Source organism: Erpetoichthys calabaricus, chromosome 16 (assembly GCF_900747795.2).
Source record: "Erpetoichthys calabaricus chromosome 16, fErpCal1.3, whole genome shotgun sequence".
NCBI lineage: Eukaryota > Metazoa > Chordata > Cladistia > Polypteriformes > Polypteridae > Erpetoichthys > Erpetoichthys calabaricus.
Genome location: NC_041409.2, coordinates 43,792,451 through 43,805,259, shown reverse-complemented (window position 1 = coordinate 43,805,259; position 12,809 = coordinate 43,792,451). Strand labels below are relative to the sequence as shown.

General features: G+C 39.3%; 1 protein-coding gene across 2 annotated transcripts in view; it reads right to left on the bottom strand.

Annotated features, from left to right (window-relative positions):
* The window catches only part of LOC114666914 (uncharacterized), a 67,449-nt gene that overhangs the window by 9,232 nt on the left and 45,408 nt on the right, over positions 1-12,809 (bottom strand). The window lies entirely within an intron of this gene.

Sequence of the window (12,809 nt, the reverse complement as noted above, 5' to 3'; positions counted from 1 at the left end):
GGCAATTTCTGTTTAACAAAATTTCTAATTTGAAGATAGTAAAAGAAATGTGTAGCTGGGAGGTTAAATTTTGAACGTAATTGTTCAAAAGATGTAAATATGTTGTCTATATAAAGATCTCTGAGCATTTTAATCCCAAAACTTTTCCAGGTATTAAAAACTGGATATACTTGCGAAGGTTGAAAGAGGTGGTTCCCTTGCAGAGGTGCCACTGTTAAAAGATTTTCCATCTTAAAATGCTTCCTAATTTGGTTCCATATTCTGAGTGAGTAAAGCACGATTGGGTTATTAGTATATTTGCGATAACTTTCATTTATTGGAGAGCAGAGCAGGGAATATAAAGAAGTACTACAGGATTTTACTTCTATTGCAGACCAAGCCTGTGTATGTGCATTTATTTGTGTCCAGGTTTTTATGGCTTGTATGTTTGCTGCCCAGTAATAAAACTGAAAATTAGGTAAAGCCATGCCACCTTCTGCCTGAGGTCTTTGTAGGGTCGCTCTTCGGATACGTGGGTGTTTTGAGTTCCAAATGAATGAGGTTATTATTGAATCTAACTGTTTAAAAAACGATTTATTGATATATATTGAAATGTTTTGAAATAAAAAGAGAAGTTTAGGAAGGATATTCATCTTAACGATGTTAATTCTTCCGGCTAGAGTGAGATGAAGGGTTGACCATCTATGCAAGTCTTGCTTAATTTTTTCCATACAGACGCCAAAATTTTGTTGATAAAGAGCTTTATGTTTACTTGTGATATTTACCCCTAGGTATTTAAACTGATCTGCTATGGTAAAAGGTAGGGTGTCTAATTTATTATTATATGCTTGTGAGTTCACTGGAAAGAGTATACTTTTATTCAGATTAATTCTAAGACCAGATATCTTTTGAAATTCTGTTAGTGCTGTTAAAACAGCAGGGACAGTGTTTTCTGGGTCCGATATATATAAGACCATATCATCTGCATATAAAGAAATTTTCTGTTCCAGTCCTTCTCTGACAATCCCCTTTATCTGATGAGAATTTCGGCAGTGAACCGCCAGTGGTTCAATAGCGATTGCAAACAACAGTGGCGACAAGGGACATCCTTGTCTGGTACCACGTTCTAGTTTAAAGTAGTCTGAGCAAATTTTATTAATACAAACTGAAGCTTCTGGACTGGTATACAGTAGTTTAATCCAAGCACAAATATTCGGGCCAAACCCAAATTTCTCCAATGCAGTGAAAAGGTAATTCCATTCGATCAAGTCAAATGCCTTTTCTGCGTCTAATGATAGTAATATCTCTGGGGTGTTTGATTTTGCTGGTGAATATATAACATTAAACAAGCGTCGGAGATTTGAAGATAGATGTCGGCCTTTAATAAATCCAGTTTGATCTTGTGATATTACCGAGGGCAGCACTTTCTCCATCCTTCTAGCTAGGATTTTTGAGAGTATCTTAACATCATTATTCAGGAGTGAAATTGGTCTATATGATGCACATTGTAACAAGTCCTTATTTTGTTTAGGAAGGACGGTGATTAATGCTTGTCGAAATGTTTGAGGTAGTATTTGGTGGTCTTTAGCTTCTGTAAATGTTACCAATAAGAGTGGAGCTAGCTGAGTGGAGAATTTCTTATAAAACTCTACGGGGTAACCATCAGGGCCTGATGATTTCCCGCTTTGTAGTGACTTTATAGCATCTAGTAATTCTGTTAGCGTTAGAGGTTTATCTAGTTCCTCAGCACTTAAAGCATCTATTTGTGGTATTTGTGAATTATCCAGAAATGCATTAGATTGCGTGTTGTCTTCTTTGGGCTCAGTGGAATATAAAGACTTATAGTAATCTCTAAATGTGTGCATTATTTTATTATGGTCGATGATTTCTTCTCCATTCTTGTTGGTGATTACTGGTATTGCATTGTGAACTTGAGTAAACTACATTTTAAAGACAGTATAACACAACAGGTAAGTAGTACTAACAACAGCTAAAATGTATATGGATCATCTCTCAGTAGTAGATCCCTTTTTTAACTCTTTTAGGGCTAATTTTTTTTTTGTTTCTTTTCTCCCAGGGCTGAATATTTTTCCAAAAACTAACATTTTTTAAAAAAGAACACAAAGCAATTGTTTAACATATCAAATCAACAAAAAATATTTACTTTTGACAAATGTTACTGTCTTGCATGTTGTATGAGCCTGAATTCTCTATGATTTCACATACATATCACATACATTTTACACAGCAAAGTCTGATCTCGCTCAAAGCAGCCAATTTCAGTCATTGCCACATTGCACTCCTTACAATATGTGTTGTTTTGATGCCTATTTTTCAATTGTCTGTTGCTGCATTTTCTAACATATATTGTTAGTGTGTACTGTAGAGAGACAAGTCACCCATTTGCCATCGTGCCATGCCACTGCCACCAAGTTTTCTGCCTGCATGAAAACCGTATTGTCACCTCTTTTCATCTTCTGAAACTTTATGAACTTTATGTATGGCATTATAGCCTGGCTCACCCCATGGGATTTGCTTCTGTTTATTACAGAAGTGAATAAAACTTTGCAGCAGCACGTACCTAAGGCACCAGGGGACAAAACACGTTTGGACCAATGCTCCCTGAAGTTATATCACCAGTTCTGTCCCATCTCTATTTGTAATGCCACAGCGCGCTTCATCTCGTCTTTCGTTGTGGGTTTCCACTTTGAAAAACGAGAATGCGATGCAAACGCAGCCCGCGATTCAAAAAAAATCTCTGCCTACCTGTTTGTCTCGTCTGACAGTAGCTGAAAAGCAGCATCAGGAGAGAGCAGCCTGAAGTACAGCAGCTGGTGATCTGTCGTGTCCAAAAGCAAGCCATGCCGTCTTGTAAACTCCGGTAGCCAGATCGGCTCTCAACGGATCAATGTATGTGTATTTATCCCATGCGAACCTTGCCGTAGATGCATCAGCTGCGCGAAGGCACTCAACTGGCAGCAGATCCGCTCGCGCGGCATCGGCTGGTGTCTGATCAGCTGATGCCTGCTTCTAACTCTCTTGCTCGATCTCCTGATCACTGCCAATAAAGTCCGATTCTGAAAAATCAAGAGTCCGACTCCGCGGTAATGTGCAAAACAACGTCTGCCAAGTGTTTTCTTTTCTGCACTTGCTTCGCTGCCTTTTCACATGTCGGTGCCATCTTGCCTTTGTTTGCATTTCGCAACTCACGCACACGCAATGTTTATTTGCCGAGTCAACGAGTCTAGCATTCCTCCAAGCACAGAGGGAATGCCTGTGACGTGACAGTGAGATCTGTCGCCATTAACAGCTGATTGTCGCCCTTTATCCCTGGATGTCGACTTTTGTCGACATTCGCCTTCAACCCCTCCTGTCAACAAAAGTCGACATCCGCCCTAAAAGAGGAAGGCACTACACGACGGCTGTGGTATAGAAATGACATTTTCTATGTGAACGTCCAAATTTCTGCCTGTGGTAATGTGCCTTACTGGCATTAATTAAAATTACTGGCATTAATTAAAATTAGTTTTGTGTCCTCTGCAGTGTTAAGAGAGAAAGGCTTTGGTTTGGGATAAAAGGTATAAAGAAAGGAAACTTGCCTTTTTCTTTTATATAGTGTAGAGAGACGTCTTCGCTGACGATATGAGCGCCTTTTGGGGAGCGTCGCGGCGGGTCTCATTTAGACTGGAGAGACGGCCCTGCCATTAACCGTCTGGGATGGCACTGTCGGTCCTCCACTCCTGTGCATGCCTTCCGTGACCTCATAACCGTATACGTGCAAAAGAAAGTGTGAAGCGCCTTAATATTAGTTTGCCGCGGTCTAGAAAAGGGATCCCGTGTTTGCAGTTGTCTGGGCTATAGCTCAGGGGAAGGATGAAAAAAAATAAAAGTGCTTACTTTCACTTAAGGCAGAAGCGTAGTCAGCGTCTCAAAGGCCGGCACAGCTACGCACGCGCGCCAGCTGCTCGACGTTTATAGTATTTTTGCAGGGCAGGAGACGCCACTTTTTGCAGACACGTTCACGTCATCGCGTGCCTACGGAGGAATGATGTGGAACAGGTTAATTGGTCGGTGCAAGGGCGCCGAATACAAAAAGGAATTACAGCACCTGACAACCTTACACTATGTGCCTTTGATTTAAGAGAAAAGTAATTCTGATAAATGTGGACGCTGCCCTTCCGTGCTTAACGGGCAGAAAGTCCAAACAATTCCCAGGTCCAACACTTTACATGAAGAAGTCTGTTCATCTTCTTAGATGTAAACTCTCCATCTTCTTAAAATAATTGATTACAAAAGCAACCTTGAATGTTGCGGGATTTTAGTGACCCGAGCTCACCTTAAGGAATAGTAAGTAGTAGTGCAGGGCAATTTACAAACAGAGTCCTGCTTCGATGGCACCGATTACACTCATTCGCAAAGATTTCCACTCTCCCAGGAGCCGATAGGGCACTTGAAGTGTCACAAACATTGCAAGAAGAGAGGATGCTGCCTGAAACTGTGAACCTCTCGACCTGGCAGAGCAGCCTGACATTCCGTGCCTCCCAGCGTCCACTTTGTTCTCAACATAATTTCCATATCGCGTGGTCATACGTCATTTTCGTTTCAAACGCGAAAAGAATTTTATATATATAGATTTCCCTGCATCCTTCAGAACTGCCAGGGAGCATTGCCAATACATTTTGTGCCTGAAATAAACTTCATAATCAGCCCATGTCATGCTACACAGTTGTGACCATGCTTTCTAAACATGACAGCAGTAGAAACTTGAATGAGAAGAATATGTGGTAATCTGCATGCTAAGGAAAAAGCAATAGAGTATGGTATAGTGGTTAAGGCTCTGGACATCAAACCATGAGGTAGTTGATCATATTTTTCTCTCTCTCTTCCAGATGACTATACAATTGTTACAGAAAAAAATATCACTTGTAATCGCTCTTGTTTTTTAAGCACATGTAATAAAGAATCATACACTCATCTGAAAACTAGTTATTTCAGTTAATAATAAAATATATAAAGTCACCTGAAAATTAATTGCAATGTTTTCTTAGAACATGTAATACTAAGTACAGTGGCAACATTGATCCTAACATGGGGAAAGAAGAATTAAGAGAAGGCACATTGAGGACAGAGTGAACTGCAAGTAAAGAGACTCACTTTAAGAGTTTTCACAGATGTGGTAGATCAGATAATGTATTCAAATGTGAAAATAAACAGTGGACTTTCTTTGTGAACATGGGGAAAGAGCATGGCACTGGAAGGCAACTTTCTTACATTTCCACAGACACTGCAACAGTTAGGTTTCTTTGCCTGTGAACACATCTGCCATAAAACCATGTGTGTTTGCGATTTAGTATTTGTGAATGTGTGTATGAATTCAGTATGCACACAAGAATTTCAGTATTACATAACTGTACTCAAATTTTTCGTTTTTTCAAAAAGATTTGTGGCTAAGTACCACACTGCTTTCACAAAGAAAGCCCAGTCTTCAAAGTTCTGTTTTGTCAAATGAGTTCATATACTGTAGGGTTTTTTTTTGTTTCATAAACTGAAAAAATTGATACAGAGACAGTCTTTAGATAAGTGTATACCTTTTATTATTACATGTACTTAAAAAATACAAATAATTATAAGAGATATTTTTTCAGTGATTGTTATATAGTTGTCTGTAGGAGAACTAAAGACAGCAATTCACATTTGGGTAGCAACATACAATACGTGCAAGTCTGTGTATGTGATTCATGTACCAGTTATTTCACTACAGCAGTATTCTTTTTTTCTAATAGACACCTCATTCATGGCCAAGTACCACATTACATTAGTCAAAGCAAGTGGCTTCATTCACAGCTCACTCTTTTCCACACATTAAATTGATGCTGGCTGAATACTACTTTTCTGAGTAAAAACTGCATTGTAATTGTAATCGAGTTTAGATATATTTTATCAGCAAAAAAAATAACTGGAGCACTGACAGACTGTGGGCAGTTTTATAACCTGTTCATTGTGTTACTTGCCCTTTATTTATATATTACATGAAGTATGTAAGTACGGCTGTAATTTTTTTAATTCTTTTTGTACAATATAACTATTACTATAGATTATAATAGTTTCAGCAGCACATCCTTGAAAGTTGTTTTTTAAATTGAAAATGTAGGTTAACCTTTAAAGTGAAAATATTTGAAAACAATTTATGTTGTGTGTCAAGAATTAATTTATGTTTATATGCAGTAAGGGTACATTATCAGGATGCCAAGCTGATGGGCCATTAATGGCAGTAAAAGAATTCAAATGCTGTGTGGCATAGCCTTGCCAACTATAGTACTGAAATGCATGTAAGCCCTTGTGTTAAATGTAGTATCAATTAATAAATTAATACAATTATAATGTTTTTAAAATTTTTAAATATTTAAAATCTTAAGGTTTAGCATTATTTCACAAAATATGTCTGGACTAAAAAGATAGCTTTAGAGACAGAAGTGTGTTGCGTAGTTTGCCAGGCATCCTGTGGAGTCATTATAAATACTGTATATATAAATAACTGCATGTGTGTTTACATTAACATTATTGTTTTATACTAACAGTTTCTTTTAATTTGAACTAGGGGGCTTTGCTTTGCTCACCCACCCACCGGTTTGGTTAACCGGATATATAATTTAAAGAAATTGTTATTTTCATGGGAATTGTTACATATGCATGTTATTTTCATGGGAATTGTTACATATGCATTATTTTCACTTTTTACTTTAAAACTTTAATAAAAACAATATTTGGAATTACCTTTTCTTCAAGATCGCATTGAATTTTGATTCCGTGTTTGGACTTACATCGTGACAACGCAATGTATAACTGCCTGTGAGTGAATATCATTTCTTTCTCTCTAATAAATAAAACAACTTTTTCAAATGTTTGTCCATGCTCTTTCTTCTTCGCTTAGTCATTAATGTGTCATCTAGAATGTATAAAATTATTGTCTTGATAAAAGTTATTAGAGCAGAGAGCAGGAAGTGTGTCTGCCAAAAGCATTCACACGACTGAGAGGTTAGATGACCGTGGTCTTGTTTGAAAATGGTTGTAAGTAGGGCGTGACTTGAAAGAATCTCATGTTAAAAGTCTCTGTCCCACGTGTTTTGGAATCTTTTATTTCTCACTTGCAATACGAATTAGACCTCAGTATGTGCGTCTTGGGAACTGCACGTCTGACATTGTGGTCAGCAACACAGGAGCGCCACAGGGGACTGTACTTTCTCCGGTCCTGTTCAGCCTATATACATCGGTCTTCCAATACAACTCGGAGTCCTGCCATGTGCAAAAGTTCGCTGACGACACTGCTATCGTGGGCTGCATCAGGAGTGGGCAGAAGGAGGAGTATAGGGACCTAACCAAGGACTTTGTTAAATGGTGCGACTCAAACCACCTACACCTGAACACCAGAAAAACCAAGGAGCTGGTGGTGGATTTTAAGAGGCCCAGACCCCTCATGGACCCCGTGATCACCAGAAGTGACTGTGTACAGATGGTGCAGACCTATAAATACCTGGGAGTGCAGCTGGATGATAAATTAGACTGGACTGCCAATACTGATGCTCTGTGTAAGAAAGGACAGAGCCGGTTATACTTCCTTAGAAGGCTGGTGTCCTTCAACATCTGCAATAAGATGCTGCAGATGTTCTATCAGATGGTTGCAGCGAGCGCCCTCTTCTACGCGGTGGTGTGCTGGGTAGGCAGCATTAAGAAGAAGGACACTCTCACGCCTGGACAAACTGGTGAGGAAGGCAGGCTCTATTGTTGGCATGGAGCTGGACAGCTTGACATCTATGGCAGAGCGACGGGCGCTAAGCAAACTCCTGCCAATCATGGAGAATCCACTGCATCCACTAAACAGTGTCATCTCCAGACAGAAGAGAAGCTTCAGTGACAGACTGCTGTCACTGTCCTGCTCCACTGACAGACTGAGAAGATCGTTCCTCCCCCAAACTATGCGACTCTTCAATTCCACCCAGGGAGGTAAACGTTAACATTATACAAAGTTATTGTCTGTTTTTACCTGCATTGTTATCAATCTTTAATTTAATATTGTTTTTTTGTATCAGTATGCTGCTGCTGGAGTATGTGAATTTCCCCTTGGGATTGATAAAGTATCTATCTATCTATCTATCTATCTATCTATCTATCTATCTATCTATCTATCTATCTATCTATCTATCTATCTATCTATCTATCTATCTATCTATCTATCTATCTATCTATCTATCTATCTATCTACAAGTCTCCGACTTAAAGTTTAAATCCGAACAATACATTCGATCTGTTTTCGCAGTTCTGTTATTTCACTGAGTAATAATTTCCATATGTTTGCAGTAATTCGATCTTTACTATCCTTTTTTTGAGACTTTCGAATTTTCATACTTCTATTATCTCTAACCTGCTTTGCATGTGTACCAGGCCAGCGTTTTTGAGTTCTTTACGACATTTTACTTTGTCATCTACTCTTTGTCTTTTATTTCCGGCCCTGGGTGTGGTTAAATCTCTTGGCACAAAGACTCATCTCGTGGGACGTGTAAGTTTCTTTCCGAGAAAATCACGTCTCGTCTCCTTCCAAGATTTTTTTTATAATAGAGAGAAATCTCTGCTGCATCCTTAACTTATTCATATCCAATTTCAACTTTTTGTTTTATGCAACAATTACTCTGGATTTCTAACTTACAAGGGTCATCACACAAGTAACAGTAGGAACAACAATTGGGACTATGACAGAAATCAAGTAGCACTTATGAAATTGACTGCTATTATATCAGTGACTTGATTTAATGTCACATAATACTGAACGAACAAACATGCAGTGCATTTCAACCTTGCTTACCTGGAGAAAAGACAGAATGTAACACTCAAAAGATGACTGTCAACAAAAATGAACATTAAAGAATGTGTAAGACATTTTGATCTCAAACATGACCTTTTTTTATCCAAATGTAGGTGCAAAGTGACACTACCGTCTTAGGCAAATCATGTACTTGTCTTAATTCTCTTTATTGATGTCTAGCAATCAAATACATTATCAGATTTGCTGAGTTATGCAGGATTCCTGCTGGTATATGTTGCCGTATTTTACAATAAAATGGCATTTTTAAGATTCACTTTATGTAGAGTATATAGAGTCACACAAGCTTCAGTAGGGGGCCTTGTGCATTGAATGCAATATCACTGTGGGTCATGAGGGGGCTCTGTCATTTACACATTCACAATGTGTGCATTCAGTTTGTGCAGTTGTGCCCAAACTCTTCATCTGTGTTGTACCTTATCTTTTACAGTGGCGTAGTCTGAAGGATCTTGTCGAAGATGACTGAATCTATTGATCTAATGGCAGTGGTGCAAACTGCAAACCGTCCAACTACAGGTTGCAACACAAGTGAATTTCATGAAAGCAGAGGCAAGACAAATCCTACAATTCTATGATGGTCAATGAGATTTTCTATGCTGTGGTATGCTGGGCTGGTAATGTCACATCAAGAGAGACACACCAAATTAACAAGCTAATTAAAAGAGCAGGCTCAGTTATGTGAAACACTCTGGATGCCCTGGAGGTAGTAGGAAAATAGGGAATTAAAACAATGAACAATGCTCAACACCCTCCTTCTGACACACTAAAACTGAAGATTTTCAGTCAACAAATTATTCAACAGAAGTGTGTCAATAAACCCTACTGGGGCTCCTTTATATGAATATCAATACACCTGCAAAATTCCTTAATGTGACTGCCAAGTCAGAAGTTTTGTTTCTTTTTTCTTTCTTTTTAAAAACCTCCATTTATTCATTCTGGGTTGTGTAAAAGCTTCTATAAAAAGCCAAATTTTCACGTGGGGACAAATAAAGTTCTATCTATCTATCTATCTATCTATCTATCTATCTATCTATCTATCTATCTATCTATCTATCTATCTATCTATCTATCTATCTATCTATCTATCTATCTATCTATCTATCTATCTATCTATCTATCTATCTATCTATCTATCTATCTATCTATCTATCTATCTATCTATCTATCTATCTATCTATCTAAGACATACAGCAGTTAGAGAAGAAAGGGCTCTTGGCCATTGATACATATTCCTTTACATCAAAAGAATAGTCTGTTTGTTAATATTTGACACACTCAGCATCAGTATATGAGTTAAAACACAGACCCAGCCATAGACAGGAATCCCCGTCTCAGTCTACCCCCACACCGTGTACTTCATGTAAACTTTCCAAAAAGGGCATGGCCACTTAGTATAATGCCCTTGATTTTGTAACCTCAGCTCCAGAGGAATGCTGTTAGATGTCGCAGGCGCACCCAGGGAGGACACTCCAGATTCTTTGGCAGAACTGCAGCTTCAATTTCAGCAGCAGCCATCTTATTTCAAAAGAGAACATTGGAATAATAATTCACTTAAGTATATAAGAAACAATCTCATACCATCGGGGCTGTACTTTGTATTAGAAAATGATCTCTTATATGTGGTAGCAGAGCATGATGCGAGGTACAGAAGCTGTTTGATAGTACCACTAACCTACCAACAGGATGTCTGTAAACTGGCATATTCCTTCATTTTAGGTGTCCATCTGGGAGTCAACAAAACATTAGATAAAATTAAGCTTAGATTCTGCTGGCCTGGGGTCAAAGAGAAGATCCATTAGTTTTGATTTTTATGCCTGGAATGTCAAACCTGAAAATTTTTTTGTGCTCCTTTTATTGCCTTGCCACTGAATGAGGTTTCTTTCAAGTGGATTGGGATTGACATTGTCAGTCCACTTGAACCCTGGGAACAAGGACATAAATGCATTCTGTTCCTTATGGATTATGCTACCTGCTATCCCGAGGCCATTCCGTTGAGTCAGGCTTCTTCCAAAAATATCCCACAGGAACTTGTAGGGGTCTTTGCATGAGATGATATTCCTAAAGAAGTCCTGATGGATCAAGGAATACCATTGACCTTCAATACATAAAAAGAAGTTGCTAAGCTACTCCCAATCAAGCACCTTAAAACCTTAACATATCACCCTCAATCTGATGGTTTAGTCGAGTGGTCCAATCAAATGCTCAAGCAAATGTTAATAAAAGTGGTTAGTGGAGACAGGAGAGAGCGGGATCATCTCCTCCCTTTAGTCCTCTTTTCATATCTGGGAGGTTCCACAAGCCTCTGTCAGGTTCCACAAGCCTCTGTCCATTTGAGCTACTGTACCACAAATAGCCTTGTGACGCATTGGACATTGTAAAAGAAGGATAGGAAGAAGAGGTGCTTCCCTCCATCAATATATTGCAATATATTGTGCAGTTATGCAAATAATTTGGCCAGTCCTAAAGAAGCACTTAGAAAGTGAGCAGTCAATGCTGGCTCAACTGCATAATGGTGACACGAACGTTCAGGAATTCCAGCACAGAGATCATGTCATGAAATCCATTCTGACTATTATAACAGTAGTTGGCAAGAAACCCAGTTGAACTACCTTGTTTGCACATGGCATAGTGAGAGTGATTGCTCGAGAACACTTGTATTGCCTCTCGGAGGCAAAGAGAGCAGAGGTGGACTAGACTAGACTAAGTATGCGGTGGTGAAACTGGAAGTTCTGGCTATGAAATGGGAATTTGTTGTTGTTATAGACCATGCACCAATACAGTGGATGGTAATGCACAAGGACTTGAATCTTTGGGTCACCCTCTAGTTCTTGGACTTGCAGCTGTATAAGTTCATGGTCCAGCATCATTGGTGCTCCCAACAAGCCAATGGTGATGCTCTTTCTTGTTTTCACAGCCTCTCAGTTCAGGTCACCCTACTTGATTTGTTTGGGCTAGAAGGAAATCTTTGTGTTTGTGCATCAAATGTAATACCAAGACACACTCAATTCCACACCAGGCACACCAAACACATATAGTTGCCATCCCTTCCTGAAATGACCAGTCTGATGGATAGACTCATATTTCAAAAGATGAACTTGTTTTTGCCAATTTCAATTTGCGCTTTCTTTTTCTTCACAATATAGCTATAGTCACCTAGACAAGCCAGGAGGAACTCTCAGGATTATGTTCTTCGATTTCTCATGTGCCTTTAACACCATCCAGTCAGCCAGACTGGGGATTAAGCTATCGGAAATGCAGGTGGATGGTCCCTTAGTTTCGTGGATCATGGACTATCTGATGGGAAGCCTACAGTTTGTGCGGCTACAGGGCTCTGTGTCTGATACCGTGCTGTGTGGCACTGGTGCTACACAAGGGACAGTTCTGTCACCATTCCTCTTCACCCTGTACACTACAGATTTTAGTTACAACACAGAGGGCTGCCATCTGCAGAAATGCTCTGATGACTCTGCAATAGTTGGTAGCATCAGACATGGAGAAGAGACAGAATACAGGAAGGTAGTGGACAATTTTGTTGACTGGTGTGAGCTGAATCAACTGCAGATCAACACCAGTAAAACTAAAGAACTGGTAGTTGATTTAAGAAGATTGCAATCTCCAGCCACTCCCCTGTCTATTAAGGGTATGGAGGTGGAGATAGTTGAGGAGTACAAGTATCTAGGGGTGCATATGAGCAATAAGCTAGACTGGTCCAGGAACTTGCTGGCCATATACAAGAAGGGTCAAATTAGGCTGTATTTCCTACGCAAGCTCAGATCTTTTAGTGTCAGCAGCACTAAGTTGCGGATGTTCTATGACAGTTTGGTTGCTAGTGCCTTTTTCTTCGCTGTGGCATGCTGGTGGAGCAGCATGAAAGTGGCAGACATCAGGAGACTAAACAAACTAATTCAGAAGGCTTCCTCTGTGGTAGGAGAGAAACTGGACAGCTTGGAAACTG